This window comes from Pan troglodytes, chromosome 10, assembly GCF_028858775.2.
Source record: "Pan troglodytes isolate AG18354 chromosome 10, NHGRI_mPanTro3-v2.0_pri, whole genome shotgun sequence".
Lineage (NCBI taxonomy): Eukaryota > Metazoa > Chordata > Mammalia > Primates > Hominidae > Pan > Pan troglodytes.
Window position 1 is genome coordinate 75,348,848 of NC_072408.2, and position 13,363 is coordinate 75,362,210.

At 41.6% G+C, this 13,363-nt stretch overlaps 1 protein-coding gene across 8 annotated transcripts in view; it reads left to right on the forward strand.

Annotated features, from left to right (window-relative positions):
• Positions 1–471: 471 nt before the first annotated feature.
• Positions 472–13,363, forward strand: part of RAP1B (RAP1B, member of RAS oncogene family) — a 50,315-nt gene continuing 37,423 nt past the window's right edge. For 3 of the 8 annotated variants that reach the window (XM_016922585.3, XM_009425776.5, XM_009425777.4), the window contains exon 1: positions 583–721. The gene's annotated coding sequence lies outside the window, so the exon portion shown is untranslated. 8 annotated transcript variants of the gene reach the window in all.

Here is a 13,363-nt window from a genome sequence, read left to right on the forward strand (position 1 = left end):
CGCCCGGGTTAAGACACCAATGGATAAAACACTTGTCAATCCAGGAGAAAAGGCATCTCAAGAATGGAAAGACTTGCTGGCCCAGGCTCCCTCGGGGAGCTCTAGGTGTAGAAAATGCGCGCTCTCCGTTACTTCTCGGTTACTTTGCCCAGCACAAAGGACGACGCGAATACCAACAGACTGGACGAGTCGGTGACTACAGTTTGCATTAAGAGGCGGCGCCTTTTGGGTTTCGGAGGGTTCCACTGGAACCCACGAGGGTCAGGAACACCGACGCGCGGATTCCGCCCACCAGACAGCCTGGGGAAGCGAGCCTGAAGGCGCGGCGCAGCTAGAGAGAAGAACCTCGGCAGACATGCCGCCCAGAGGCAGCTAAGGGGCCCGTGGGCAGGGCCTGCGCTCCGGCTGCGAGGAAGGCCGGCTAGAGGCCGGCGCCGAAGACCCGGCGCGCGGCGGCCCCGCCCCCTCGGCTCCCCTCGCCCCGCCCCCTAGGGCCCGCCCCTTCCCGGGCCGCGCACCCGCGCGCCCCGCCCGCGGGCGGAAGCTGGAGCGAGGCTGAACGCCTGACGTCAAGGCGACATCGCCAAACCTCGCCCAGATTCAGGCGTGTAAACCAGCCGGAGCGGCGCGGCAGCGGCAGGACCGCCGTGGCGCCTAGAGTAGCGACCCGGGGGGAGCGCGGGGCGACGCTGGCTGCAGGGACCCGGTGACAGCGTGAGAGGTTCGCAGAGTGAGTGCGTGGCCGCTGAGGGAAGCCGCGGAGGCGGCCGCGCGGGGCGGGGGCCGGGCGCCGGCTGAGGGGAGCGGGTGGGGTGCGGCGAGGCGCGGGCCGGGCGCGGCGGTCAGGGGCCCCGGCGGCGGCAGCCCCTCGGCGCGCGGCAGGTGGCGCGAGGGCCAGGCGCCGGGCCGGCGAGCGCGCTGCCTTGCGGGCCGGCGAGGAGGAGCAGCCGCCGCCGCCGCGGGAGAACAGCGCGCTTTGCGGAAGGGGTCAAATGTCTGAAATATGGCGGAGGAAGTGAGAGCCCGAGGACCCCCCCACCCGCCCGCTCTCTTCAGCCCGCGTCCGCCGCAGCTTCTCCCGCCGCCCTCCTTTCCCCGCCGGCTCCCCCGAAGACTCGCTCCCCGCCCCGAGCCCCCTCGCTTGTCGCCTGGGTTCCCTCCGTGGTATGGGTGGAAGTTAGAACGGCAACCAGAAAGTTGTCCTTTGCGAAGACCCGGCTTCTCCCAGCCCCGAGCTAGGGCGAGGAGCCTTCGGGGGAAACCACTCCCAGGCGCCCCGCGGGCTTGAGCCTGACAGGGAAAAAGTTTGCCTGAAATGGGGCTGGCTTGCTCCATTTGTTGCGGGAAGTGGCAGGAGGAAGGCAGCGGAGAGAGCCCCACCTAGTCTGGCAGCAGCCACCGTGTAGAGAAAAACTGTTAAAGGGGCCTTTCCCTTCGTCAGCAAGAGGAAATCTCTTTCTCTTAGAGGGAGAGAAAATCCAGGAAGTTTGTCCTCTTCTCTTTTTCGCCATCTCGAGGTGTCTAATCCTAAAACTATCAGCGCCATGAATTTTATTTAAAACTACGCCCAGTGAACCGGGCTCTCCGGATTTTTCTTCTGAAAAACACTGATGTCTTTTGGAGAAAAGATCATTTTTGCAAGTTAAAGCAGATGGTTTCCTTCCCCTTCGCTTTCCCCCCTCTCCCACTCTCTTTAATAGTTTAGAAAAACATTTTGGCCCTGTAACTTCTGATTGGTATGAATAGAAGCAGTTCTGTGTTGCAGTAACAGGAAATCACATTTTTACGGGGTAGAAAGTTGACACTAAATGAAGATTGTGATTTTAGTATTTTAAAATTAATTCCGTCTAATTGGATTTTGGTTTTGCAGGCAGCATCTCATAAATGTCGAGTACTTAACAATTTAAAGCTCTGACTCGTAAATTTATTTTTCAGCTCTCTTTTTTTGTAATTAGAATACTGTTTGGACTTGCTCAAGAAGACCTTATCATAACAAAAAGTAACTTATAGAAAAGGGAGACATTCATTTAACTTCAAGCCCATATTATTCTTCAAAGCTGACTCTTGAAATAGTATTTATTGAGTCATAGTGGAGTCATGGGACTTTTTAAGGGCCGGAAGGGACTATTTAGATCATCCAGTCCCACCCTGTCATTTTATGGAGGAGGAAACTGAGGCCTAGATAAGATAACCAGTTAGTGGGTCCACTGACCTTTAGGACAGTAGTCTATCCGTAAGAGACAACATGGAGAAAGAAATACAACGTTTTTATAGTGAATTATCATCTTACAAAGAATATTTTTCCCATATCGCACTTTTAAAAAGTGGGTACCTTAGTCAAATAGGAGAAAAAACCACTTGAGTAGTTTCATCTTCAGGTTTTAGGTGAGGAAACTGATACTCAGATTAAATAACTTTAAGCACACAGAGCCTGAATGATAGTCTTATTTGAGCTCATCTGTGCTTTTAATCTGTACTACGTTAGGTGTTTTCACTTGGATTTCCTTGTTTGACGTTGACAATAAATCGTGAAGCTGCCTTATCTGAGGAAGTCCTAAAGTAAATCATTGGAACACATGTAGCCAGTTTGTTGTTTTTAATATGCCAGGTATCAAAATATAACTGAAGAACCAATACTAAACTGACTTAATTTTAAAATGTTGTATGGGGCATGAAAATGATTGCTCTGGCTAGGCGTGGTGGCTTACGCCTGTAATCCCAGCACTTTGGGAGGCCGAGCCGAGGAAGGCGGATCACTTGAGGTGAAGAGTTCAAGAACAGCCTGGGCAACATGGTGAAACCCCGTCTTTACTAAAAATACAAAACATAGCCGGGTGTAGTGGCACGCGCCTGCAATCCCAGCTATTCGGGAGGCTGAGGCACGAGAATATGAACCTGGGAGGTTCACATTGAATGAACCAGCTTGAACCTGGGAGGCGGAGGGTGCAGTGAGCCGAGACTGCACTACTGTACTACAGCCTGGGTGACAGAGCTAGACCTGTCTTAAAAAAAAAAAAAAAAAAAAGGAGATAAGAAAATGATTGCTCTGCTTTCTTTTACATTCTCCCCTCACCCCCGACCGCGTGAAAGTCATCTCTCTTACCTTCTATGACACGCATTACTTCCTGCCTCCTGTTACCATTTTATATTATTTATTCCATTGAATTGTGAACTCCAACCACAAGATATATATTGTTTTGTATGCCTTAACGCACTGGCATGGTGCCTTGCAATAGACATTCAACACCAGTTAAATGTAAGTACCATGAGGGTAGGGACTTGATCCATTTCATTCTTCACAGTAATCTTCCTAGCGCGTTGCCTGGGCACAGTGTAATGGTTAGCGTTTGAATTTAGGGATTAATGGTAATGAACATTCAAAGAGAGGATACTTGAAGAGAACAGTGTAATCCTTTAAAAAGAAACATTTACATATTGGCTTTGGAATCCCTTTTGACAAATTAATTTTCGTTTTATCCTCAATCCTTTTCAGAATTCCAATATTTTCTCTTAGCTGTATAAAGGTAAAGTGACCCCCTCCCATAATAAAGAGCTACCATGTAAGGAGGGTATAGCAAAGAATTAATTATTAAAATAACTAGATCCATTTTTGTAAGGATCCTTTCAATTGTGTCTTCCTATCTAATTCAAGATTGGTGGAAGGTCTATGCAAAGATTGATAACATGGTAACTGATTAGACATGTTATTTTAAATGCAGTCCAAGATTTGGATGAAAAGCTCACGTTCAGGTTTTTTTTCCCTTTTGTTGTAGGTACTCGATAAATATTTATTGAGGTAGTGAAACTAATCTGAAATTGGATCTGATACAGAGAATTTGACCGATTTTACAAGGTGTCCATTTACTTTTTCCCCATAAGTATTGTTTAAATAGGCTGTTTTATTATCGACTATCACACAGATCTTACTGATTTGCATCATTTCCTTAAAGATGTAAAATAACTGTGTTTCTCTGTATGTTTGTGTTGCTAAAGAGGAGGTTGGGTATTGATCTGCAGTTTCTAGATTTGACTGGCACTAGGAGTAATTTAGCATTTATGAATTAGCTATTTACTGCTATTTTATAGCAGTGATGTCACGTGTTCACTCTATAGAAAAGTTAGGTAAAGATTGGTCTTTCTTAAACTTTCTGAGACATAGGTTGTGACTAAAAATATGCCCTGGGTTTTCTTCCCCCTCCTGTCATTATTGAGGACTCCATGGTCTAAGAGATTAGGCTGAAGTTTTTGTTAGCCTTTTCAAATTAAATTGAATTTTAGAACAACTTAAGACATTTTGGCTGATGCAATGATTCATTGTAACATTGGACAAAATTTTTAGTTCAGCCATCTGTAAACAGGAGTACTGTACCATGGCTCTGGAAGCTAGTGTTTTTCTGTGTTCATAGATTATTTTGCAATGGTATTGAAAGGTACTAATTACCATTTGAGGTCTTAAGTTCTTTGTAAATCTCATAAGCACAGTGGAAGCAGTAGCTACAAAGAATAGATGAATTTATCCATTTGCAGTAAAAACTGATTTGTATGTAATCTGTTGTACTTTGAACCCAGTTGAGCACTGGATTCTAAAACAAGTCTCTTTGGTCTTAGAGAGTTTCTATTTTAAACAAGAAAAGTTATCAGGAACTTTTGTGCTGCCTTAAAAACATCACTTTTTAAAATTCACCAGCAACAAAAAATAGTATCACTTACATTCCGTATTTCATAACATTGGACTATTTATTCCTAATGTTGGTCAAATCAAGGGTACAGTAGCAACTGATTATTTAAGCAGTAATTTAGAAAGATTTTTTTTCCTTTGAATCAGTAGAGGGTCAAAATTTTTAAAACTTTCTAAAGAACCTTAAAACAGGAAAAAATGAAAATGTAGGGGAAATGTACCAGTTTTTTTTAATTTAAATTCCCTAAAATAAAAATATTTACAACATGAGTTACAGAATTTCCATCTGATTTTTATTGTACAGGAGGAGTATATTCTGTGATATCAGTATACAATTCAAAATACAAAAAATTACCTGGGCGTAGTGGGAGGTGCCTGTAATCCGAGCTGCTTGGGAGACTGAGGGAGGAGAATCGCTTGAACCTGGGAGGCGGAGGTTGCAGTGAGCCAAGATCGCTCCACTGCACTCCAACCTGGGCGACAGAGTGAGACTGTCAAAAAAAAAAAAAAAAAAAATTACTTGATTGTGTATGAGGTGCCTGCATACTAGAAATGTTCTTTTGAGTTACAAATCTGTCTCTCTGACCATAGAGAGTAATTATTTAATCTTGTGAGTTTGAGTTTTATATCAAACCATTTCCTAAAGCTTACTTGTAATTACTTTATGTTTTTGTAGTTATACATGTGTATATATATACACATACATACACACACACATATACATATATCAGTGAGACCTTTTAAATTTTAGCTGAATTCTGGTCTCATAACTTGTGATTTTTTTCCGGTACTGGCGGATTGAATGTTTTTAACTGTTGTGCAGATAGACTGAATAAAGGAAGTGAGCATCCATTAAAAACTCTAGTAAATAATTTGGATTTTTTTTTTTTTGAGATGGAGTCCCGCTCTGTCGCCCAGGCTGGAGTGCAGTGGCACAGTCTCTGCTCACTGCAAGCTCCGCCTCCAGGGTTCACGCCATTCACCTGCCTCAGCCTCCCGAGTAGCTGAGACTACAGGCGCCCGCCACCACACCTGGCTAATTTTTTGTGTTTTAGTAGAGACGGGGTTTCACTGTGTTAGCCAGGATGGTCTGGATCTCCTGACCTCGAGATCCACCTGCCTCGGCCTCCCAAAGTGCTGGGATTACAGGCGTGAGCCACTGTGCCCGGCCTTTGTTTTTTTGTTGTTGTTGTTTTTGTTTTTTTGAGACAGAGTCTCGCTCTGTCAGTCAGGCTGGAGTGCAGTGGCACAATCTCAGTTCACCACAGCCTCCACCTCCAGGGTTCAAGCAGTCCTCCAGTCTAAGCCTCCCGAGTAGCTGGGAATACTGTGCCTGGCTAATTTTTTTGTTTGTTTTTTTTTTTTTTTGAGACGGAGTCTCTCTCTGTCCCCCAGGCTGGAGTGCAGTGGTGCAATCTCAGCTCACTGCAACCTCCGCCTCCAGGTTCAAGCAGATCTCCTGCCTTAGCTAGTACTACAGGCGCACACCACCGCACCCAGCTAAGTTTTGTATTTTTAGTAGAGAGGGGATTTCACCATATTGGTCAGGCTGGTCTCGAATTCCTGACCTCAGGTGATCCACCTGGCTTGGCCTCCCAAAGTGCTGGGATTACAGGCATGAGCCACCGCGCCCGGCCAGGTTTTGTATTTTTTGCAGAGACGTTTCGCCATGTTGCCCAAGCTCACCTCAAACTCGTGAGCTCAAGGGATCTGCCCATCTTGGCCTCCCAAGCGCTGGGATTACAGGCATGAGCCACTGTGCCTGGCCCAGCATTTCACTAAGTAACTTTATTTGAAAAATATACAGTGAACTGATTGCCGAAGTGGTGGATTGCCTCTACCTGTTTCCTTTTTCTTTGCCTTGTAGGAAGGGAAAAAGATGAAAGGAAACATGTTTTGTCTATTTAGTAGCAATTTTTGGTGAAAGCTTCTGGAAAGGAAATGGAAAATGCTGGGTAAAATGAAATTATAATTATCTGTGTATTCTAAAATTTATCCTCACATTAGAATATATTTTTCAAAGTTACTTTATACTAAATTCAGGGACTTTCTAAGTTCTCAGTTAATAGAACTGAAAGGGTATCAATAAAATAAGGACTATATATATAATCTATTTTTACTTAGTTTTTATGCGCCAAAAGGTATGTATGTTGCATCCAGCTGTTTGTTACCTTGTGTTTTAAAGTTGCAGTTAGTATGTGGAATCCTATTACTACATTGTGCCAACATATTTGTGGCTGATGCTTCTAAGTTATCCACAAGCTTCTCAATACAATAGCAAAATGCAGGAATTCCTCTGGAATCTTGAATTGAGGGATAGGATGAGATATGTAACATATGTTATCTGTTGTTTTCTCCTACTGCTCTTGAAATTAACAAACTTGAGATAGTGTACTGATTTGTATTTATAAGATTGGCTGAGTTCAAATATGTCTTTTTGACGTTCTTACTAATGTTTAAAATATAGAAAAGTATAAAGAAGAAAATGAGTATCATCCGTAATGCCATCACTACAATGACTTTTTTAAAGCAAAATGTGTACTTTCCTTCTGAAGCTTTCCAGCCTCCTTGCCTCCTCAGTGAGAATGATGACATACTGTTGTTAGAGTTGTTGAGGATCAAATGCAGTATTACTCATAAATGTTTTATAAACCATAAAATAATACAGTAATGTACTTTTTTTTTTTTTTGACAGCCTCACTCTGTCACCCAGGCTGGAGTGCAGTGGCACAAACTTGGCTCACTGCAGCTTCAACCTCCCAGATTCAAGCCATTCTCCAGCCTCAGCTCCCCAAGTAGCTGGGCCTACAGGCGCATGCCACCATGCCCAGCTAATTTTTGTATTTTTTGTAGAGACGGGGTCTCACCATGTTGCCCATGCTGGTCTGAACTCCTGAGCTCAAGTAATCTGCCCGCCTCCACCTCCCAAACTGCTAGGATTACAGGCATGAGCCACCATACCCAGCTGTATTAGTTCTTGTTCTATAAAGCTTTTTTTTTTTTTTTTTTTTTTTTTTGAGATGGAGTCTGTCGCCCAGGCTAGAATGCAGTGGCACAATCTTCGCTCAGTGCAACCTCTGCCTCCCAGGTTCAAGCAATTCACCTGCCTCAGCCTCTCGAGTAGCTGGGATTACAGGCATGCGCCACCACGCCTGGCTAATTTTTTTTTGTATTTTTCTTAGAGACGGGGTTTCACCATATTGGCCAGGCTGGTCTCGAACTCCTCACCTTGTGATCTGCCCGACTTGGCCTCCCAAAGTGCTGGGATTGCAGGCGTGAGCCACCTTGCCCGGCCCTATAAAGCTTTTATTCTCCTATGGCATTGCTTAAGAATCCCATTAAAGTATGAATAAGGACTAATAAATAATTGTGAGTTTTGATTAGTGTAACAAATGAATTACCTAGATCAGTATTTTCAAGGTATGGTCCAAGGAATCCTGGAGGTCCCCTAGACATTTTTGGCGAGTCTACAAGTGCAAAACTATTTTTATAATACTGAGACATTCTTTGCCGTTTTCTTTGTAGTGACATTTGTACCTGTAGTATAAAAACAGTGGTGGATAAAACTTCTGGCGCTTTAGAATAAACCAGGTTAGAGTACTTCACTGTCCTAGTAATCATTGTATTATTCACTGCCATGCACTCAGATTTTTTTTTAAGTTTCACCTAAATGCTCTTGATGAAGAAGTAAAAAAATTTTAAACTAAATCTCTACCTTTGTACACATCTTTAATATACTGTAACAAAATGGGAAGTATGCTTAAAACACTGGCGAGGCCATGGACAGCAAGCCTCCCAGCACTTTGGGAGGCTAAGTCCAGCTTGGGCAATGTAGTGAGAGTCTGTCTCTCCTATTAAAAAAAAAAAAAAAAGTTAGTGTGATCATGCACACCTACAGCTACTCTGGAGGCTGAGGTGGAAGGATCTCTTGAGCCCAGGAGTTGGAGGCTGCAGTTAGCTGTGATCGTGCCACTGCGCTTCAACCTGGGTGACAGAGCAAGACCCTGTTTCAAAAAACAAAACAAAAACACTTGGCAGCATACTGAAATCCCTAATGGTTGTTTCTAGGGAAAGTGTTTGTGTGATTGAGTCACACGCTGAATCAGTCTTCATATAATGCCATTTTTGCTTAAAAGAATGCCAGACTTGGGCATTAGGCTGACATTTTCTTGAAAACAGTGAGGCTTTGCTTTAGGGAAAATAGTGGTAGTATTTATGGTCGATGATAAAGTTCCTAGATTTTAAGCAAAAATTTTAGAAAGCTTGTATCAGCTGCTGTAAGTATATAATGAAATCTGTCATTATTTGATTATCTGCATAACTGAGTCAGTATTTCCAAATGATCAATGCATAGTATTATAAAAATCATACATGGGTAAGAAATCTTTACAAAGTGTCAGCTAGACCAATGGATTTTAATGTTATAGAGAACATAAAGTTTATCAATAAGGTATCCTGTTCCATATTGCAACCAGTTGCTGAGCTTTGGTGTAGTGTCAAAGACCAATATCCAGATTTATCTGAAAATGCTATTAAAATATTCCCAACTGTCTGATGTATTTTGTATTACTTATTTTTCCATGCTTTGCTCTCAGTGTTTAATGTCTTCGATTTATTTTGTTTATATTTTTGTTGGAAACAGGAATGGGAGCCATAGATAAATGTGAAGCAATGTTTTCATGTGCTTTATCTTAAAATCTCCTATTAATATATAATCAGTTTAACTTCTTTGTAGTCTTCTCTGTGCAGTCCATTCAACTTTTGGTCTTGGTAATGGATTAGATAATAGTTATTTTTAAGCCTATTTTTGGTTTTAATATTTGTTTTGTATACCTGACTGCTCATCTATAGACAGAATTCCCTTGTGTCCAAAGTCTAACATAATCCTTAAGTAGATTTTTAGTAGTTGACTTTCTCAGTTTTAAAATATTTGATAACTTTCCCATAGTAAAGCTGTAAGTTTCAAGTTTAGTAATGTCTTTTTGACCTGAGAATTTGGTGTGTTGTCTTACCTTAAGTAGACACTTTTCAAAAACACACCTGTAGAATGATCCTTTTTTTACCTTTCAGGAGAATGCTGTTTCTTGGTGGTGGTGGTTTTTTTTTTATTTTTTTATTTATTTTATTTTATTTTATTTTATTTTGAGACTGAGTCTCTCTATTGTCACCCAGGCTGGACTGTGGAATGCAATGGTGCAATCTCAGCTCATTGTAACCACCTCCTCCCAGGTTCAAGCGATTCTCTTGCCTCAGCCTCCCAAGTAGCTGGGATTGCAGGCACCACCACCATGCCTGGCTAATTTTTGTAGTTTTAGTAGAGACAGGGTTTCACCATATTGACCAGGCTGGTCCCGAACTCCTGACCTCAGGTGATCCACCCACCTCGGCCTCCCAAAGTGCTGGGTAGAGCCACTCTGTGGCCTTCTTTTTTATGTTAATTTAAAAACATTTGTAGCAATCCTTGTTAAACTGTTTTTATAAACTCATAGGATAAGTCCAAATTTTATTTTCCTTTCCTTTTTTTTTTTTTTTTTTGAGACAAGGTCTCACTGTCAGCTAGGCTTGAGTGCAGTGTCACAACCACAACTCACTGAAGTCTCGACCTCCCGGGCTCAGTTGATCCATCTCAGCGTCCCGAGTAGCTGGGACTACAGGCGCATGCCACCACACCCAACTAACTTTTGTAGAGACAGGGTTTTGCCATGTTGCCCAGGCTGGTGTCAAACTCCTTGGCCTAATCAGTTCTTCCACCTCAGTCCTCCAAAGTGCTGGGATTACAGGAGTGAGCCACCGCACCGGTCTGGTTCCACATTTTAAAGGATTTTTAGACTGTATTTGGATCGAGTAATCAGTTTCAGATTAGGAAAGTGTTAAGAAAGATAGTTAAGTTACAGTTTGTATTGTGCACAGTTTCTTGGAAATTTAGTGCCAGTTATTTCCCTAGAGAGATTAAAATGGAGAGAAATGATAATTCAGTCTGAACACCAGTGTTGCAAAGAACAAAGTTGACACCAGAGGAAGAAAAAGGTTTAGGGAAGGAATACATGTGAAAATGCTAACTTCAGGGTAGCTTCAGGGATTAAGCATTATAGAACTCCTGCCTGCATGTGCTAATCCCATAGAGAGCAAGGGAATTTAACAGGAAGCTTTAGTGCTCCCTATATTAAATAATTAACTGGTCTGCTGTTCTAGCAGTTCTGAATTAGGGAACATACTGAGATCGTATTTTATGTCCAGGACATCCAAATTAGTCACAAGGTTGTCACTGACTATTATTTATAGAGTTTTAGTTGCTAGTTGAAAATATTGCATTAAAGCCTTCTATTTTAGCTTGTTTATACTTGTGTTTTTTTCTTCCAGGAGCTCTCAACTTAATCATCCTTCAGCAAAAAATAATTAAAACTAGGTTTGCAAGCTTTTAAGGACAGAAAAAGCATTTATAACATTTCTCTGTTTAGATGAAAGTGATGATGGTTAATGATGGTGATAATAGGCAATGAAGAGGTGAAAGGGCAGGAAGTAGAGCAGAAAAGAGAGTGAGGATGGTGATTAAGAGGTTCTTGTTAAGTGCAGGACTACTGTTAAAAGCAATTCACTTCACAGTTCTGGTCAACAGGAATGATAAACTCAACATTGAAAAACACTTGTGATGCTTTAGTGGTTGATACATCTTACCCATCAGAAGGTCCTATGTAGAGGATAAACTGGCATTATATTTGAGTTAGAGATTATAGTCTTAAAATTTCATCACTAAGCAGTTTGACTGGAGAGCCTTTGACTAGTTCTGCTCCCCAGCAGTCCCTTGTGTACTTTTCTCTGGACCGTCAGGTGCTCAAATTAGACCTTTATTTCATTGTCCTCATGTTTTTTTAGCTCATTCCATTGGGTGTGAAATCAAATCTGAGAACTCAGGTATTTGTTTTAAGTAGTTAGACCTTTTATTGTACTCTGTTGTCTTAAAAAGCATGGTTTAGTGGTGGTAACATTGACCTAGGTGACAGGCTTCAGTTTAGTTTCTGGCACTGGTCATGAAACTTTGAACAAGTTAACTCCTCTCTTAGGACCTTATCTTTATGTAGAGAAAGTTGGACTAAATGGCTGTTAAGGTCTTTTCGGGCTTTCAAATCCTGTGTTTCTGTGATACCACCCTTGTTTAAGCCACAGTCATCTCTTGTCTGGACTCACAGGAGCTTCCTAACTTGTTTTCGTTTTTGTCCTTCCCCACATTATTTTCTACCCAGAATACAAAGTGACCTTTTTAAAAATGTAAATCAGATCATGTAATACCCTCCGGTCCCAATTTACCCTTAAGAACCAGTTCCTTATCAAGGCCTAGAAGGTACTGCATAATCCAGTTCTTGCTTACTTCACAACTTTATCCCCATTACTCACTAAGCTCTAGCCAGCTGTACTTCTTTCTGTGACAATCTTTTGCCAGCCCTCTGCAATTCTGCCTCAGTCACATTTGGATCACAGTGGATCTCAGTTCAGATGTCACATTTACAGAGTTTTTTCCTGATCACCTTATATAAAGGAGCATTCCTCTTCATTACCTCTGTAGTTCTTAATCATAATCAATAATTATATTTATCCATTTGTTTGCCTCTCATCCCCTCTAAACTGTTTCAGGACAGGAAGATCATGTTACTTTTCCACCACTATCTCAAATGGTTAGCCCAATGACTGCCTAGTGCTCAAGAGAATTATTTTAGTTAGAAAAATATATAAAGTGTGTAACAGTTTGTCCATATCAATTCCCATAATAAGCTACTCCTTAAACTGGTTTTTTTCTTCACTCTTTTGGTAGCGGCCTGGTCTCATAATCTTGCCCAGGCTAGTCTGGAACTACTGGGCTCAAGGATCTTCCTGCCTCAGACTCCCAAAGTGCTGGGATTTACAGGTGTGAGCCACCACACCCAGCCTTAAACTAATTTTTAAAGTTTTATATCTATGTCCAACTATAATTCCTCATTTTTTATTTAGGTCATCTGTCTCTTGAGGACTATTTGATCTGATTGCATGTTATTGAAAGCTAATTGTTCTTAGTTACTATATGTTAGGATTAAATTGAGTAATTTTGCACAAAAGGTTTTTAGCAAAGACATGAAAAGTTAACCAGTATAAAACTGTTAGCAGTTCAGAATATCCAAATGAGTGATATAAATGAGTGCTTATTAGAGTCAAAGGAAGAAGTGAAACCCTTAGGATCTAGTAGTTAGAAAAGACAGTAAAAATAAGGTAGAATCTGCATATTAAAGGAGTTTTAGATTAACAGTGAATTACAGTGAGCAGTACTACAGAACTACAGAAATTGAAGTAAATTCAAGAGTGTTTTGCCCTGGTAGATGTTTGTAAAATTGATTATAGGGCCATAATCCCTTATCTATATATAACCTTTGGTGCCAGGTATTTTTGGATTTCAGAATTTTGAGGAAAGATTTGTTTTAGATTTTGGTAAGAGTAATCAAACACAATATTAACGTGGAACATGGATAGTCACATTAAGTGAGAGAAATAAAAGATAAAAATAGTCTCCCATCAGTGCTCAGATGAAGTTTTGCCATTATATATTAGGATTAAGCTTTGCCACCAACATAGTTATAGAACTTTGAGTTTTCAGAGATTTTAGGATTTCAGAATTTCTATAAGAAGTCGGTTTCAGACTGGGTGTAGTGGCTCACGCCT